The following is a 19,909-nucleotide window of genomic DNA, read 5'->3' as shown; positions in this document are numbered from 1 at the left end:
CGGCCGGTCGGTGAAGACGTAGACGCCCAACAACGGCGGCATAATAGGCCAGCCGTGCAGGCGGAAACACCAGTCGGCGGCGGACGAGGCGGCCGGTCGGTGAAGGCGTAGACGCCCAACAACGGTGGCATAATAGGCCAGCCGTGCAGGCGGAAACACCAGTCGGAGGTGGACGAGGCGGCCGGTCGGTGAAGACGTTGACGCCCAACAACGGTGGCATAATAGGCCAGCCGTGCAGGCGGTGACACCAGTCGGCGGCTGCGAAAGCAAGCCGGTGGTGATGTTCTGACTGATCCATTCCTAGAGCGTAAGAGATAAGCTTAAAGCCATTAATCCCTTTTATGCATATCTGGATCTGGATCCTGCAGAACAAACATATAGGATGAGTAGTATCTGATGTAAATACAGTACTTGAGAAAGATTCAAGTATTTTAAAATATTTATAAATATATATTTCTCCTCTTGTCAATTTTGATTTCCCCGAGCAGATGACTCCGTACGTTTAAACACTCTGTCCGACTAGTCATAGCCCCCAAGCATCGGGAGTCGGCCTAGGCACTTCCCAAACATGCATATGAGTGACATGAGCTCGTCATTAATGGAACAAAGTTTCACGAATCAGAATTTACTACTCGAGTACTTTTGCAATTGTTAAGAGCAGAAAATAAATTTATCTTATCTCTGTGCTTTTGATTTATTCCGAATAATACTTAGCACCTTGCGTTACTCGGTCCATCCACCGAGCCCCCAGGTGCTAGGAATCGGCCCAAAGGCAACTATCCATTGACAAACCAAACGAAAAGCATAGGAAGATAGAACTCCATAACTCGATAGGCACTTTATTGTTACTCGGATTATTTCGCAAGCAATCAAGATAAATATTATGAAAATTGTTGAAAAAATATGATAACATCTGTAGCCCCCGACTCACTAGTCAACGGTGAATCAGTTGATGTAGTGAGGCAAAGGAAAAGGAAAATATCATATAAAGAATGAAATAAATGATGACTTAGCTTTGTAATATTCCCCTAGATGATGGCAGAGGTGACCAATGTGGGAACAAAGTTGTCCATCAATAACAGTGGAAACACCAGTCGGAAGCCGGTGGTGTAGATGACGAGGCCCATCAACGGCGGCGGAGTCCGTCAACCGTATAGGCGAAAACACTAGTCGGCAGTGATGGAGGCAGGCCGGCGGTGAAGTCGTAGACGCCCAACAACGGCGGCATAATAGGCGTATAGGCAAGGACACCAGTCGGTGGCGACGGAGGCAGGCCGGTGATGAAGTCGTAGACGCCCAACAACGGTGGCATAATAGGCCAGCCGTGCAGGCGGAACCACCAGTCGGCGGTGGCGAAGTCCAACCGGTCGGTGCAGTCGTGGACGCCCATGAACGGTGGTGTGACCAACCAACCGTATAGGAAAGGACACCAGTCGGCGGCGACGGAGGCAGGCCGGCGGTGAAGTCGTAGACGCCCAACAACGGTGGCATAATAGGCCAGCCGTGCAGGCGGAAACACCAGTCGGCGGCGGCGAAGTCCAGCCGGTCGGTGAAGTCGTGGACGCTCATAAACGGTAGTGTGACCAACCAACCGTATAAGCGAGGACACCAGTCGGTAGCAATAGTGCCGCGGTATTACATGTAGACAGCAGAAATGAGATTGATCTCCTCGATCAAACTGACTCCGAGACGGAGAAAATTGGTTGTCGGTCTTGCACTGTGTCGCTAGGACTAATCAAGCGATCCATAGCTCGGCATGTTCTGCATGTGTTCTCTCCTGACAAGCCATAGGCCGGCTGTTCCCATGTGTGACCCGTGGTAGCCACAGGACGTCCATTGGTGAAGCTCCGCGATTCACATGGAAACAAATCAAATAAATCTGATTAATATCAGCAAATTAAATGTATAAATCTCAGCGATTGAATGCATGTATGGCTGGATTAATTAATCCATGCATGGCGGTTGAATCGACACATCCTGTACATCTCCAGCGATCTTGTCATGTGAACTTTCGTGCATGCCTGTCCAGCCCACGACTCGAATTCGCTCAGAGAGTGGACGGCTTCGCCATGCGTTGCGACGGCTTAATTATGCCATGCCTAATTGAACACCTTGGTCGCCGGCAACATGCATACACCAGAAGAAAGAGCAAAGAAGAAAAAGACCATCAATCAATCTGATTTAATAATCAATCTAATTAGCAGAAAGAAGATTAGATGCATATGCCATATTCTTGCTCCCTGCTTGGCCCTCGTCATGTGATGCACATGCGGATCGATCTGACGCGTGGACTATACAGCTGCATGGATGTAGATTGATCGAGGTGGTCGGCCGGATTGAATTAGACCAAGCGACGTCGACGGAGATCATGTGCCGGCGGCTGGTTGCTGCAGGTCACGTGTAGCTGCTCGCCGATCCGGAAGTCCAAACAGCACACGACCGATCGGCGCGATATCTCGATCTGGCAGGCGCTCAACGCTCTGATGAGACGCGCCCTCCGTCCTCCTTGCGGCGGTGATGCAGCCCACTGCGACGGTGGATGACGCGCGTGTACGATCCGGTCATGTTGATGATTGATTCCATCGCACTTTACCGACGGAAACTCGACGCACCCCTACCTGGCGCGTCATCTGTCGAAACATGAATTCGGCAATAATAAAAGGGGGTAGCGCACGAGACCTAGAAGTGGATGGATGCGGAGACAAAGGATTTAGACAGGTTCAGGCCCTAATACCCTACTCCTGTTTGGGGATTTGAATCCGCCGGGTGTAGTATAGATCTGACGATCTAGTTGTGTCTCATGCCCCCTAGAGGGCCTCCTGCCCACCTTATATAGGATGGGGAGCAGGATTACAAGATAGAAACCTTAACCAATACGGTATCGGTACAATATTATCAAATCAAGACTTTAGGCCGCTCCATAATATAAAAGTAAACGTAATACCCAAGTTATGATCTGTTACATATTCCATAGATATAAGCTATCCCCTAAAACTAGTCGGATAACCATGCCGTATGGGTTAGGGTACCCATAATCTCCACAGATTGTTTTGGACAGGTCCATACGGACTACCCAAGTCATTATACCAAAAAGAGTAATTTGCATGTTGTTGAACTTGCTTGCTAGCGCAATTTACTCTTTTATATAGAATGTTTAGATTTTTACCATTCCATTGCCCTCCATCACTCGTGTTTTTTTTATTTTTTTTCTAGATGCAATAGTCAATAAAAAATACATTAAAGGTATTTTCTAAGACATTAAAAAAAGCCACAACCATAGCAAACCAAGGAAAAAAAATACTATCTCTTTCCATACAATTGGTGATCCTTGAACTCGATGCCTCTTGCTCTAATCATACCACTCTTATGTCATATCTAGTTACTTAGGGTCGATTAAAATTCCAAAAAGTACCTCTACAGGAATTGAAATACCTCGAGAATATGCCTTTACATATTAGTCAAATTTTAAAGTGTTGAAAAAAACATGCATTTACAAGATAAATTTGAGAAAATATGAATAAAAATATCTCTAAAGTGTCTCTACATTAAAAATATTTTAGGCAACATTTAAAGTGTCTTTAAAAATATATACACCTATAACTCTTGATTTTACAAACTGGTTAGGTTTTCTTGTGGTGGAACCAGATCACCACTCGAGTTCAAATCCTAGACTATGGGTGCTTGTATTTTACGGCTAATTATTCCACCAGGGTACATATGTTATACAACGTGTGGGTGCTATCGATAATGCAAATGGGTGTCTATAGTATATAAATACTATCTCCGTTTTTTAATAGATGATGCCATTGATTTTTATCACACGTTTGACTATTTGTCTTATTCAAAAATTTACGTAATTATAATTTATTTTGTTGTGAGTTGTTTTATTTTAAGCATGATTTATATCTTATATATTTGCATAAAATTTTTGAATAAGACGAATGGTCAAATGTGTTCAGAAGTGAACATCGTCATCTATTAAAAAACTGAGGGAGTAACTTATGCTGATTTTCATATACGAGTGAAATCCCAGTGATGACGATTAATCTGTACATTGAGCTGTCTATTCCAAATGATACGGTACAGTAATCCTATACACCTCTACAAATCATCCCCACTATTAGTAATTCTCTGGTTCCTGTGCTTCCACGTCATCTTTTTTTCCTAGCCGTTCGATCCAATCTAATCGCTCTGCTGATCCGTCCACACGCCCGCATCCGCGTCGGTTCCTTCTCCCGCATAGTGCTCGCGCATCGCCACCCCCATCGCATCTCTCTCGTGCACCCACATCGGCTCCCTCTCCCGCATCACATCGCCACCCCACCGGCCACCGCGCATCTCTCTCGCTTAGTCGCACACCCGCATCGGCACCCTCTTCCGCATCTTGCTCCGCCGCCCCCACCACATCTCTATCGCCGCCACATCCTATCCATCTCCCGCATGGCGCTCGCCTATCCCCATCGCGTGCATCGCCGTTGCATTCTCTCCATCTCACTCAACGCGCTCCCCCGTACCGGCGCCAGCATGTTGTCCGCCTCCGTGCCGCATGGGCTCCGCTTCGTCTCCCCCTCCTAGCGTCGGCCGGTTCGCCTTCCCCGCCCAATCGATACGCCCATGCACCTAGCCCCGCGATCCCCTGGCATTCAACCATCAGCCACCCACATTGTCTCTCGTAAATGCAATCCAATCCAAATCAATTATTTCATCCAGTTCGTTTCCCTCTCTTCAAACTGTCGCCCCATGTCTTCACTCCAAGAAAATGCCTGCATCTAATGCGGCAGCTATAGCCTTCTTAAATCAGGAGGTTCTTTTCTTGCCGTAAGTATTTCTATTGGGTCGACTCTGATCTGAGTGACGGATGCCACAGGCAATTTGTGTTCTTGTTTCCTGGAGTATCTTCAGTCCCTGGATATATCGATCAAAATTGAGGAGTTTCTCTCCGTCCGTTGCTCCCGCTGCTGCAGAAACGAGTGAATCTGTTCCGAGGTAAATTTCTCCAACCAATATGTGCCTCTGATTGATAAAATGCCTACACATATACTGCATTTGAGGTAGACAGGTAGCATCAGCCATCAGGTGATCTTCAGCAAACGACTTTTGAATGAGTTGTCCAATGATGTAGCCTACGGAACCACGTTAAGCCATTAAGGTAACAGATGATGTGAGCAATGTTATCTCTCCCTAAATCAGTTTTCATGCATCATTCTAGGGTGGGGGATATTTACCAATAGTTCCTTTGCAACATAAAGCCTCAGGATTATAAGTTTTAGTCTGTATACTCCTACGTTGCTACTAATATTTGATGCAAAATATAGTATGATTCAGCACAACAATTTTTTTCTATCGTAATATGTATTTATGTGCATCTATCAAACTTGTGCTACATGACAAATTAATAGCTTTTTATTTTCTGTCTGTGTGCTATTTGACTAGGTCTGAGGCAACTGTTCAATTTTCAAGATGCATTTTTTGCATATTACACATGGATGCACAATTGCACACTATTCACAAAGGTGACAATATTTTCCGGCTTTTACACTTATTTTCGTTCATGCTTCCAATAAGTGTTAAGAAAAGAACCATATGTACTACTTCAGTTGCTGTTTGATTCCAAATATTTATCATCGAAACAACATTCTCTCCCATAAAATTTTTAGCCTGCAGAAGCAGAACTCCAATGCTAATCTTCCTAATCTTCTCATTTTTAACTCATGAAACGTAAACAACCTACCAACAGGTTCTTCGGTTTCTCCTTCTAATTACTATCTAAACTAAACTTATAGGGCCATCATGTTCTGCCTGTCCCTAACACAACAGTTGGACTACCACATCTGGAAGGTCCTAACCATACCACCTCTTATTTATTGCCATTTTTGTTGGATTTACATAAGAAAATCATCACAAACATAGTACTCCTAAGGCACAATAATTTCTTTTCTTTTCATATGTAAGTTGTTACAGTTTCTCATAATTACTATACCAGTTTATTTAACTATTACAATGTTCCGCAGCAACGCGGCGGAGTATCATCTAGTTCAGCATACGAAAATGATCAGGTAATCAGCAATTAATGACGTCTACACATCTAAGATAAGTTTTTGGTTCAAATCTAAAATGCAAACGTACGTTAAAAGGATTTTGTGATCACAAATTAAAGTCGCTCATGTGATTTTCTTAGGAAATATTGGTCCACGCATTACGGAGCAAAAATGAACAAACAAATTTTGCTTTGATCCATACATACCAGTAGCTAGATCTAGGAATCCTAGACTACTGGGACAATCTAAAGCGTCCAATTGGGGGAGGCTCTACCTGCTACAACTTCTTCCAGAATCAGAATCCTACACTACTGGGACAATCTAAAGCGTCTAATTGGGGGAGGCTCTACCTGCTACAACTTCTCCCAGAATCAGAAGCTCCCAAAACAGTTCAGTTTTTGGTCTAGATTTTGAAAAGCTGTATAGTTGTAGAATCTAGAAAATGAACTAGAAGCTAGAAGCTGAGAAACCCAGCTTTTCCATATTCTCAAAAGCTGAATATCAACTAGCTAGTTCTTAGAATTTTAAGCTTCCCAAACAGGTCCTAATCGTACAAATCTGTAACTCCTGTTGTTCCATAATTCTTAACGTTTTATACCATGATACAATTTTTAAAGGGAAGTCCGAATTACATCCTTGAACTATTTGGTAAGTACGAATTACCGCGCTAGACCCGAAAATAAGATATTTTTCACCCTCAACTATCAATACTGGATAAAAATAAATCCCCCGAGCAGCTTTGCAAGCGTATTGATCCTACGTGGCAGTCCAGTCAGCAATTCTTTTATTAAAAATAAGATGGGCCCATCTGTCAGATATCTCTATGTCCCTCTCACCCCCTCTCTCTCTCTCGCGTCAGAGCCCGGAGGAGTCCCGCACACCTGTGGCGTAGGCGAGACGCGCGCTGGCGGCAGCAGAGATGGCGGCTATGGGCGCCCTCTCCATCGCCCCGAGCTCTGCCTACCGCCGTCCTCGGCTCGCTTTGCAGCCCTCTCCACCAACCCGAGCGCCGGTGGCTACGAGCAGCCCTCGACGAGCTGCGCGTCGGCAACTGCTGGCCTCCCGAGCTCCGTGGCCTCGAGCTGACCTGAGTGCCGGTGGCTGCGGGAATCCCTTTCGCCGCCCCCAACAAGTCGCAAGTCACATGCCTGCGACCATGGACGCGCCGAGTTGCATGCCGCTGCTGTCCTTGAGGTGATTGAGGGGGAAGAGAGAGAGAGAGAGAGAGTAGAGAGAGATAGAGAGGTGAGGGGGAAGAAAGAGGGTGAGAGATTGATAGGTGGGGCTCATTGATTAAAAAAAGATCGCTGACTGGTCTGCCACATAGGACCACAACCAGTCCGGTTTGAGTCCGGGGGTAATTTATCTGGCTAATAGTTGAGGGTGAAAGATATATGGTTTTCCAGTTTGAGGGGGTAATTCATATTGACCCAATATCTCAAGGGTGTAATTCAGGATTTTCCCTTTATAAAATATGTGTTTCACTATGTATTTCTATTATAATATATACAATAAATAAATACATTTTACTTTATTATAGTATTTTGCAAGACAAATATATATGTTGTTCTAGTGCCCTTAAACTGAATATTTATAAAGTTATCGATACTCAAAGATATAAAAGTTTGATCTAAAACTTGTCTAAGACATCAAAAATTTTAAAACCGGAGAGTTTTAAGGTCAAACAACATGACATAATTTATTTTACAAGAGAATATATGATGAACCCTGAGTTCCACTCGTGACACTCAAGGCTGTTGTTTGGCCTGACTTTTCGGTGAGTTGGTGATAACTATGATTTGGGAGAAACGTTGACGATCCGACTGCAACCGTACGAGACGTTGTGTTGCGCCTTAGCGATCGATACACCTCTCCATGGGTTATTGATCTTGCCGGTGTAGATAAACCCTACTTCTGCAAGCAAATAAAAGAAACAAGCAATAACAAGATAAAAGCAATCTGATATTGCAAATAGGAATTTAATACAAATGATAAGTTGGGGTTCCGAAGAACAAGCAGACGGACGGTCTAGCCGACACGCGCGCTGCAAGCAAGTAGCAATGGCTAAACTTTAATCTATCAAAACCCAAGAAACTGTAAAGGGGTACGTAACTATTTATAAAGGTGTGAGGACGAACAAGTGGACTCTAGGGTCATGCTCCACCTGGTTGGGGCACACCCCACATGGGCCCCACTTGGGCCGGTGTCCCAAACGAAGTTACAAGCCCAAATGCCCATGACAGGTAACACAACACCTTGTTTTTGTGTTTGCGGCCAAACGAGATGGAGTCTGGTGATGAGGCCAGATCCGTTGGAAAGAGGACTCCGAGAGCTTTCCATCAAGTACTCGTGGGCCAAAAACGGAGGTCGTATGCAGATTCGGTAGCCGTTTGAAGTCAGCAGTGTAGCAGGTGGCCGAATCGGATTCCAGCACTTGTAGGACTTGATCTCGATATCTTCTTGTTCATCTATGATATGAGCAATGGTTCCATCCGTGGTAGCCATGGTCACATCATCCTCCCCTTCTTCACGAAAAACCGTTCTCGGTTTTTCTATATGGTGCTCTTTACGTAGTCCATTTACAACAACCTGTTTCTTCCTATCAAAACAAGGCAAACTAGAGACAATTTGGTTAGCAATAACATTTCTCTCTAACTTGCATATTTTATCCACATGTACAGGAAGTTATAAATCCGAGCAGATGTAAACCCTATGCAAAAAATATATTCCAAGATTATTATATTCGCCAAAGATGTGAAATATAACATTGGTTGGACATGGCAAATCATAGTTAGCAAATAATTTCTCCTTCAAATTATCAAGCTCATAAAAATCATCAAAGTGAACATAGCCCAAAGTATTTAAAAAAGATGTCAATTCACGTTCCTCTACTTCATTAGCAATGTGAATAACATGCTTAAAATCATCACGTAAAGAACCAACATTAGAAATAGGCGTTGATATAAGTGAAGTATTATCACACAACTCTTCTTTATCACAAGGAACAACAAACAAATCAACTTGTGACAAAGGAATCTCAACAGTTTGTTCCACTAAGGGTTGCTCTACTATAGCATGAAAAGTGGACAAATTTAGTTCATTAACAACACACTCACCTTGATTAATTTCAGCACCATTTAGTTTACCTTCGATGATCTCTTTAGATGATGAAGGTGCATCGAATTCGAGTGTGAACAATGGGATTAGCGGCTCTTTCATGTCTCTTTCCTCATTTTCATGATTATGCACTTCCTGCAAATGGTTAGTAATAGGAGGCAAAGACATAGCGTGCTTCTTTTTCATATCCTCCTCTATTTTACTTTCAGCATTGCAAGCAAGTTGTAACAAATGAGAAAGAGATCTATATTTTTCACAAGCAAGCATGTCCTGAATTTCTTTGTTATGCCCACGTAAAAACCTCAATTCTGTAGCTTCTTCGCATTCATCTAAGCCACAACGTAATAAACAAGCATGAAAATCATGATAATATGAAGTAACACTTTTGGTATTGTCGAGATTATGGGTACCCCATACCCACACGGCATGGTTATCCGACTAGCTATAGGGGATAACTTATATCTATATAATATGTAACGGATCATGACTTGGGTATTACGTTTCCCTGTATATTGTGGAACGGCCTAAAGTCCTAGTTTGATAAGATTGTAAAGTAGATTTAGGAAACCGATACCGTATTGGTTAAGGTTTCTATCTTGTAATCCTGTCCCCCATCCTATATAAGGTGGGCAGGAGGCCCTCTAGGGGCAGGAGCACATATGATCGTCAGATATATAATACACCCGGCGGATCCAAATCCCCAAACAGGAGTAGGGTATTACCTCTCATTGAGAGGGCCTGAACCTGTCTAAATCCTTTGTCTCCACATCAATCCACTTTTAGGTTTCGTGCGCTACCCCGTTTTATTATTGCCGAATTCGTGTTTCGACAGTTGGCACGCCAGGTAGGGGTGCGTCGAGTTTTCCGTCAAAGTACGATGGAATCAATTTTCAGGAGTCGCCGGCTTCGTCTTCGCCTATGTAGCGTGAGATCCTCTGCCGTCGACGCCATCTTCTGATCAAATCAATCTACAGGAAGATATCGGGTTTGTCGTTCTAATCTATCGTCTTTAGATTGAAATCTAATCACAGATTGATGCCCTGGTATTTTTCTTGTTTTCATGTCTCGACGATTTGGCTATCCGCCGCACGTCGGGGAAAGCTATCCGCTGCCAGGACGATCGACGGGATTGGCCACCGTACTGTACATCGCCATGATCTCGACCAAACCGCACATACATCTCGTCCCTGCTGGGGCTTGGCGCTCGCGTCCTCCTGGCCGGTTTCGAATCACGCGATCTGGGTCATCGCCAATAATGACCTGGCCGATGCAAACATGCATTTGTGCCGGACAAATCAAACATATCCTGGGCTTGGATGGATCGATATTTATTCGTTTGCATGTGCACTCAATTAATTTTCCGGCCACGATGTCACGACTGCGCCATCACCATCCATCTACAGAAGCATGCATGCATACCCAAATTTATACAGCATACATTGTATATATGCTTTGTATTACTAATCAAATCGATTTGGGTTTTTACTTACATATAATCGTCGTTGGCCGGCTGGCCGATTCTTCTGGCTGCTTCTACTGCCGCCGGGAGGCCTCACCATCTCAGTGCCGATTGCTTGATTAGCCCTAGCGACACGGTGCAACACCGACGACCAATTTTCTCCGTCTCGGAGTCAGTCGAAGAGATCAATCTCGGCGAGTTTTTTCCTTTTAATCTCCGACTTCACCGGGTTTTTTCCTTTTCAACTTATTGTTGTTTATTAGATTGATCTCTAAATGTCAGATTAATCTCTCTTGGTATTTTCTGCTGTTTGCATGTAACGCCGCGGCACTACTCTTGCCGAGTGGTGTTTTCGCCTGCACGGCTGGCCTATTATGCCGCCGCTGTTGGGTGTCTACAACTTCACCACCGGCCTGCTTCCGTCGCCGCCGACTGGTGTCCTCGCCTATACGGTTGGTTGGTCACACCACCGTTCATGGGCGTTCACGTCTTCACCGACCAGCTGGCCTTCGTCGCCGCCGACTGGTGTTTTCGCCTGCACGGCTGGTCTATTAAGCCGCCGCTGTTGGGCGTCTACGACTTCACCACCGGCCTGCCTCCGTCGCCGCCAACTGGTGTCCTCGCCTATACGGTTGGTTGGTCACACCACCGTTCATGGGCGTCCACGCTTTCACCGACGGCTCGCCTTTGCCGCCGCCGACTGGTGTCTCCGCCTACATAGCCTGGCCTATTATGCTGCCGTTGCTGGGCGTCTACGACTTCGCAGCCGGCTTGTCTTCGCCGCCGCCGATTGGTATCTCCGCCTACACGGCTGGCCTATTATGCCGCCATTAGTGGGCATCTTCGCTTTCACCGTCGACCGCCTTCGTCGCCGCCGACTGGTGTCTTCATTGTTATTGTTGGACGACTTTGTTCCCACATTGGCCACCTCTGCCATCACCAAGGGGAATATTACAAAGCTAAGTCATCATTTATTTTATTCTTTATATGATATTTTTCCTTTTCCTCTGCCTCACTACACCAATTGGTCTTCCATTGAGTAGTGAGTCGGGGTCTACAGATGTTATATCATATTTTTTATAATATTTATCTTGATTGCTTGCGACATAATCTGAGTACAAAAGTACCTATCGAGTTATGGAGTTCTATCTTCCTATGCTTTCCGTTTGGTTTGCCAATGGATGGTTGCCTTTGGGCCGATTCCTATCACCCGGGGGCTCGTTGGATGGACCGAGTAACGCAAGGTGCTAAGTATTATTCGGAATAAATCAAAAGCATAGAGATGAGATAAATTTATTTTCTGCTCTTAATAATTGCAAAAGTACCTGAGTAGTAAATTCTGATCCGTGAAACTTTATTCCATTAATGACGAACTCATGTCACTCATATGCATGTTTGGGAAATGCCTAGGCCGACTCCCGATGCTTGGGGGCTATGACTAGTCGGACAGAGTGTTTAAACGTACAGAGTCATCTGCTCGGGGAAATCAAAATTGACAAGAGGAGAAATACATATTTATAAATATTTTAAAATACTTGATTTTTTCTCGAGTATTATATTTATATCAGATACTACTCATCCTATATGTTTGTTCTGCAGGATCCAGATCCAGATATGCACAAAAGGGATTCATGGCTTTAAGCTTATCTCTTACGCTCCAGGAATGGATCAGTCAGAACATCACCACCGGCTTGCCGTCATCGTCGCCGACTGGTGTCTTCGCCTATACGGTTGTTTGGTCACACCACCGTTGTTGGGCGTCTACGTCTTCACCGACCGGCCGTCTCGTCCGCCGCCGACTGGTGTTTCCGCCTACACGGCTGGCCTATTATGCCGCCGTTGTTGGGCGTCTACGTCTTCACCGACCGGCCGCCTCGTCCGCCGCCGACTGGTGTTTCCGCCTGCACGGCTGGCCTATTATGCCGCCGTTGTTGGGCGTCTACGTCTTCACCGACCGGCCGCCTCGTCCGCCGCCGACTGGTGTCACTGCCTGCACGGCTGGCCTGTTATGACGCCAACTGATGCTATCTTCTTCACAGCTGGCTACATCACCGTCACCGCTAATAGGCATCATCATCTTCAACGCAAGCTGTCTACGTCTGCTGCTGACTAGTGCCCTCACCTCTACGTCTGGTTTAGACAGCTACCACTACTGATGAACATCATCGTCTTCCGTCGCCGACTGGTTATGCCGTCGCCGACTGGTGCTTTTATCTTCACAACTGCGCGTCTTCACTACCAGTTTGCTTCTGTTGCCGCCGACTCGTGTTCACTTCATCACGGCAATGCAACTTTGTCATCACGGTAGAGCGACTTCATCTTTATTATCTTCGGCACTGGCAAACTCTATTGCTGCTACTTCGCAAGTTTTGCTACTTCACCAACCATGACGTCTTTGTGAGCCTCGACATCTCGGTATGCGATGCCATGTTATTTTACTACAACAAGAGGCTCTCCAATATTCAGGATTTCTACTTGGACATCTTCAACACATATCTTCAATCAAGCAATGACTACTCGACGACAAGAAGCTATAATTCTCGACTCTATGTTCAGTTGTTTCCCAACTAACCAAAGAGTCGGGGGCTACACAAATACAAGGCTCAAAATTTGACAAATTTTATGTCAAGCTGAAGAAATCAATTAATCAACCAACGAGTCAACTCCAGGAGTCATTATCTTCATCTTTGATTCGGAGCAGACATTCTACTTCAACAACTTCAAATATTTCGGTTTGGACGAGTTGGACAACAACATCAACTCTCCTCCAAGTGAAGCATCTACAACAGCTATAACATTAATTTGATGGATTATTGTCACTGACATCATCACCAGCACCTCTGCTTCATCGGCCCTGACATCTCCGCTGTTGCTAATGGATGATTATGTTTTCGCCGACTTATTATTTCACCTTCACGGTTGACCTACTATGCAAATGCTGATGAGCGTCTTTGTCATTATCATTGGTTGCTACACTGCTATTGGCTAGATCACCGACATCGTCATCTTCATCATGTCAGTTGCGTTTGTCGTCGTCAACTATTTTCTTCATCTTCATGATTGATGGATTTCGTCATTGCCTTTGATACGTGTCTATATCTTCACCGTCGGCTTGCTTTCGTCACCACCGACTGGTATCCTCGCCTTCACGGATGGCTTATTATGTCGCCACTAATGGGCATCTTCATCTTCTTCACCGGCTGCCTCATCTGTCACCGACTGATTATTTCGCCACCATGGCTGCTCAATTTTGTCGATGTTGCTAGACGCCTTCATCTTCACTGTTGGCTAACTTGTCTGCTGCCGACTGGTTTCTTCGCCTCCATGGCTATGCGACTTCATTACTTTTGATTGCTACCATCAATGAACAATTGTGACTATGACAGAAGGACAAGCTATATGCTCAGGGGCTTACTAGATCAAACACAAGTATCATACCTTCAATTTGGAGTTGTTCCGGATACATGCAACATGAATTCATGATCATGGGTCTATTTTCTATACTTAAAGACTGGACTATTTATTATTCCCCGTAAGGGTTATCAACCGAATAGTTGTGCCAGTCGGGATTCAATTTTTATATCTATTTTGGAGTATCCCATAAGGGATAATCAATCAGATCAGAAGCTATTCATATGAGCTACACTTGGTCTATATCACCCGGAAGATCTATTACTCGGGAGCATGTTACATGCGTCATCCTTTAAAGGGTGTCGAAGGCATATTTTTTGGCCTAGGCCTAATATGTCTGCAGCCCATATTTTCAGGTGTGGCCTGTCACGTTCTTTTAGGGACTCAGGCACTTTTTGCTTAGGCCAAAGTGCGCGTGATCAAGTGCCCAATACCTTAAAACCCTTTTATACCGCAGTTACTCAACTTTTTAGGAGTTGGTACAATGCATCTTAAAAGGTGTCAAACAGTAAAGCTTTATATAGCTGCTCCGCTGACTTTTTTATATAGTCATGACGCTATTTGAGTTTATCAAGCAATTGATTGGATACAATATCATTGCTTTTTGCCCCGTAAGTGTGCATTTTTATTGACCAATATTATGGCTTAGGCTGATTATTCATTGTGGTCATTTTCTAGGCGGCTGGTAAATCCTTTATGAGTTTATTTACTCGGATTTTACACCACATATGCCATATATTTCCAATTGTGGTGAAACCATGTGTCTTTTAGGGACTTAAGCACATCTGTTAAAGTAGTGTGCGCGTGGCGTATGCCCAATACTTCGGAAATTTCTTTATTCGCAGCATTCAAGCTTCTTTATAGCTGTTTTTCAATGATGTAGTCAACTTTAGGTTGCTCGCATCAATTTTTACAAAGCAGTCGGTATATCACTTGGATCATGTTATTCGGGGATTCACACCGCATATGTTATATATTGATATCAAGTCACTTGGTCGATTACAATTATCAAAACCACTCGGTTGGTTGGATTATTTATTCCTTGACTATATGCTTAGTTTGTTCAGCTAACCACATAGTCGGGGGCTACACCTATTAGGTGCATCTAGTCGATGCACCTGACTTTATTTTTCAGCCCTCCACAGTCTTCAGATTTGATAAAAGTACTCGGGAGACCATGGCGAAGATGATTGAAGCACTCGGCTTTGGAGTAATCTAGTTCGAGAGAAGATTATCTTTTCGACTGTGAAGGTCTCAGGGGCTACTGTGGAGATTATGGGTACCCCATACCCACGCGGCATGGTTATCCGACTAGCTATAGGGGATAACTTATATCTATAGAATATGTAACGGATCATTACTTGGGTATTACGTTTCCCTGTATATTATGGAACGGCCTAAAGTCCTGGTTTGATAAGATTGTAAAGTAGATTTAGGAAACCGATACCGTATTGGTTAAGGTTTCTATCTTGTAATCCTATCCCCCATCCTATATAAGGTGGGCAGGAGACCCTCTAGGGGGCAGGAGCACATATGATCGTCAGATCTATAATACACCCGGCGGATCCAAATCCCCAAACAGGAGTAGGGTATTACCTCTCATTGAGAGGGCCTGAACCTGTCTAAATCCTTTGTCTCCACATCCATCCACTTTTAGGTTTCGTACGCTACCCCGTTTTATTATTGCCGAATTCATGTTTCGACAGGTATCTTGTTTTAAACATTGCAGTTTGATGAGCAGAATATCAGCATAATACATGGGAACATAAACATCTCTAAAATATCATTTCAGGTCTTTCCAAGATTGTGGTATTTTGTTATGCCTATAAAGATGTTTTCCAATCATTTGAAGCATGTTTAATTAAAACACTAGAGGCACACATAACCTTTTGTTTCTCAGACAAGACATGCTTTTGAAATTCTCTATTGATCTTAGTTAGAACATCATCGCGTACCTCATTAGCATCATGTTGATCACTCGTTATGTCTCGACGAAGATGTCGATGTCAAGCTATGTTATCTCCAATGATCTTGCATATCCATGTCATTGTTAGTAGCAAACAAGAAACATACACAAGAATATGCACGCTCCTATCAACTACTAGGTAGTGGCAGCTGAAGTATTACACACACTCAAGCTTTTCACCAAGCTCTTACAAGTTCTTACCAAAGCAAGCGGAATGGTGATGTACACCGCCTCAACCAAGCACCCCAATGGAGGTTGGATGTATCGATGCCTTGGCAAACACTTGCTGTATGACTGCAATTAAATCTGTGGAGCTCTGGGTAGGCTTAAATATGTAGTAAAGGAATAGCAAATACTCAAATCAGAGAATGCAAAGTTGAATAATTGTTCAAAGTCAAGTACCATGCTGGTCCTAGGGTATAACGTACTAGAAACGCGAGCCTAGACACAAACGATACCACAGGATAGCACTAGAAACAACTTAGGCACACTCTGATATGTGAAAGCAAACTCAAAGATAGAACTGATTTTTCTCTTTTCTTTCTTTTTTCTATCTTTTTTTACTTTCTTTTCTTTTTCTTTTCGGTGCGGCTTTTGTTTTCTTTCTTTTTAGCACCTTTCTGCCTTTTTTTCTTTTTTTTTATTTTTTTTCAGCAAAAATCAACTCAAGGACCTTAATTCAAGATTACAGGGACTCAAACGTAAATATAAAAATTACAGGGACTGATATACAAAAGTGAAAACCCAAAATTATAACTATAAAAAATGGAATGCTCTTGTCCCATAGGTTCCGTTTTTGCAAACAGATTTCCAATCCGATACTCCAAAATTTTTCAGCAAGCTGTGTCAGGGATGTCATGGAGTAGGTTTGAAACCGAGAGAGGAGAGGGAGTCGTACTCTCTAGTCACGGTGGTGGTGGGTACAGTAGGTGGGATGGTTCAGCCTAGATGGAAACAGAATAGGTGGAAATCTGGAAACCAATACCAATCAAACAAAAACTTTCCCCTTCCTCCTTCGTGACGTATGGAAACCGAATCCAATCTACAAAAATCTCTCAACCTTCTTTCTTGCTAGCACACACATGCACGGCAAAAAAACAGACGTAGTATTTGCAAACACTAGATGCAACTCAACAACAAAATGAACCGACATAAACTTATGAAAACTACAAAAATGGAACCCTGGCGGAAAGACGATTCCGTTTTCGTAGGTGCCGATGACAACCATGACACGGCGGCGACGACGACTGTGGTATAAAACGTGACCAGAACTCGAAACTCTAAACGAACTAGACGCTAAGGCTAGCGACTACGACTCGACGATGCAACAGAATACTCAACAAAGCAAAAACTGAAATGGACAATGCAATGGCACAAATATGGCTAGGTACAGGATACAATATTTTTTTGTATTGCAATTTTCTGGTTATAGGTTGATAGAAACTCACCGAGCAACGAAAGCTCTCCGTGGGTTGTTGATCTTGCTGGTGCAGATCAACCCTATTTCTGCAAGCAAATCAAAGAAACAAACAAGAACAAGAAAAAGCAATATGATATTGTAAATAGGAATTTAATACAAATGTTAAGTTGGGGTTCTGAAGAACAAGCAGACGGACGGTCTAGTCGACACGCGCGATGCAAGCAAGTAGCAATGGCTAAACTTTAATCTATCAAAACCCAATAAACTCTAAAGGGGTACCTAACTATTTATAAAGGTGTGAGGATAACCAAGTGGACTCTAGGGTCGTGCTCCACCTGGTTGGGCGCACCCCACATGGGCCCCACTTGGGCCGGGGTCCCAAACGAAGTTACAAGACCAAAGGCCCATGACAGGTGACGCAACACCTTATTTTTGTGTTTGCGGCCAAACAAGATGGAGTCTGGTGATGAGGCCGGATCCGTTGGAAAGAGGACTCCGAGAGTTTTCAATCAAGTACTCGTGGGCCAAAAACGGAGGTCGTATGCAGATTTGGTAGCCGTTTGAAGTCAGCAGTGTAGCAGGTGGCCGAATCGGATTCCAGCACTTGTAGGATTTGATCTCGATATCTTCTTGTTCATCCATGATGTGAGCAATGGTTGCATCCGTGGTAGCCATGGTCACATCATCCTCCTCTTCTTCACGGAAAACCGTCCTATTTGTTATGTCTGTTTCTATACAACAGAAGCCATGATATCATGCTCTTAATTCAAGCCTGAATTTGTTAGGACACATTATTGACATATAACCACATAAATAAATTTGAAGTCAATATAATCTTTTTGTCTCCCCATTTCAAGGTCCAACAAATGCCGAGATTTTACTCATTTGATTGTGGTCTGCATACTGGACTACTGGTAGTATGCCTGAGTGGTTATGTTGATGACTGCTAAGAGAATAACAAGTCAATATCTTGCTTTGATGCCTTTTTGTGCATTTCTGATTAAGCTAAAAATAACTATTTACTCATAATAATGGTTATTTTTATTGTTACAACTTACATTACATGATGATATGTTTTATAAATTTTGGGTAAATAGGTTGTGCTAGGAAGATGTAGTTTCTAAATTTTTTGGTGTAATTATGTATTCCAGTGATATATTTTGTGGAAAACGTGCATTGCATGATTACTAGTTTCAAATAAGTTCAAACAATACTATCAATTATGATTTTTGACACCTTACAGTGATATGAAGGACAAACGCTCACACCGACCAATAAGAAAATGCACATTTTTAATTTAGAATATTCCACTAGTACATAATTCATTTTTCCGTGTGGTCAAAATCCATTTTTTCATGCGGAGGTAGCACCCGTCTGCACCCAAGGGTCTGTGAAAATCAATATTTTCACGTGCGGGCGGCCCAACTGCACGGGATAATCGATTATCCCATGCAGTCAAATTATACCACCCGTACGGAAAAAAAATAAAATTGAAAAAATCCCGTCGTCGTCGCCGTGGTCGCGCAGCCGCCGCTCCCCGCCGCCGCCACTCGTGGTCGACATCGTCCTGATCGTCCTCTTTGGAGATTGAAGATTTTTATGCTACAAGGGAAATTCGTCTTAAAGTGGAGATGGTTAAATATGTGATCCGAATTTTAGGCCTACTATATATTTGGGTTAGTTTTCTAATAGGACTTTGCATTATAGGATTAGTTTCCTATTAGGACTTCGAGTCTTTGCCCATAAGGACTCCTATTTTTCTCCTATATATATATTTATATATTCCTTGTAAGCCGCATGGGGAGGGTGCGACAGCCTAATATATCTCTTGCATTTGTATCCAACTCCTCTACACTGATCATGGTCGGTCGGCGTCCGTGGTTTTTTCCCGTAAGGGTTTTCCATGTAAAATTCGTTTCTCCGTTGTGCATCTATTTACATAACACAAATAAATTGATAAACACGGTGAAGCGGTATATATGCAGTTGCATATCTCCTATAGTTGTAAAATTATGATGGCATCGTTACAAAATAGATAAACCGTAAAGATATTTTTTGAAACTCAACAATTTATGATGGCATGATCCCATTAACCCTATAAATTAAAGAGTATAGGCCAAAACAAAAGTACTCCCTCTATTCCAAAGTACTCGGACACTCGCATCAGAAAAAAACTTTAGTAAAGAAAATACCAAAGTAGTCCTCGAAATAATATTGGTGGATATGTATGTAAATGACATTGAAATGTTAAAACTTCTAAATTTATGGAACGAGTCTAAGTAAATGAACTTATTTTGGAATGGATGGGGTGTAACTTATACATGTTATGAGCAATTTATTATGAAACAATCACATGTTATAAAATTTATCGTCTGTGTTGTTCTCTTCGAATTCTCACAACAACATACGCGCCATGCGCCATGAAGTCACGATAGATAAAATGTCAATCATATCTACCAAATAGAATAATAAATACCATCAACATCTTTGATGTAGGA

At 43.3% G+C, this 19,909-nt stretch overlaps 1 long non-coding RNA gene across 2 annotated transcripts; it reads left to right on the top strand.

The window, feature by feature from the left end:
* The first annotated feature begins 4,999 nt into the window (after positions 1-4,999).
* LOC107278881 (uncharacterized) lies at positions 5,000-6,638 on the top strand. 2 transcript variants are annotated; one of them, XR_001539788.3, is made up of 5 exons: positions 5,000-5,149; positions 5,434-5,513; positions 5,784-5,838; positions 6,012-6,056; positions 6,179-6,638. It is a non-coding gene; the product is annotated as an uncharacterized lncRNA (long non-coding RNA). The 2 variants fall into 2 exon arrangements; XR_001539787.3 differs by lacking the exon at positions 5,784-5,838.
* The last annotated feature ends 13,271 nt before the right edge of the window (positions 6,639-19,909 follow it).

Source organism: Oryza sativa, chromosome 9 (genome assembly GCF_034140825.1).
Source record: "Oryza sativa Japonica Group chromosome 9, ASM3414082v1".
NCBI lineage: Eukaryota > Viridiplantae > Streptophyta > Magnoliopsida > Poales > Poaceae > Oryza > Oryza sativa.
The sequence above is the reverse complement of the archived record's forward strand: the minus strand, read 5'-3'. Positions and strand labels throughout refer to the sequence as shown.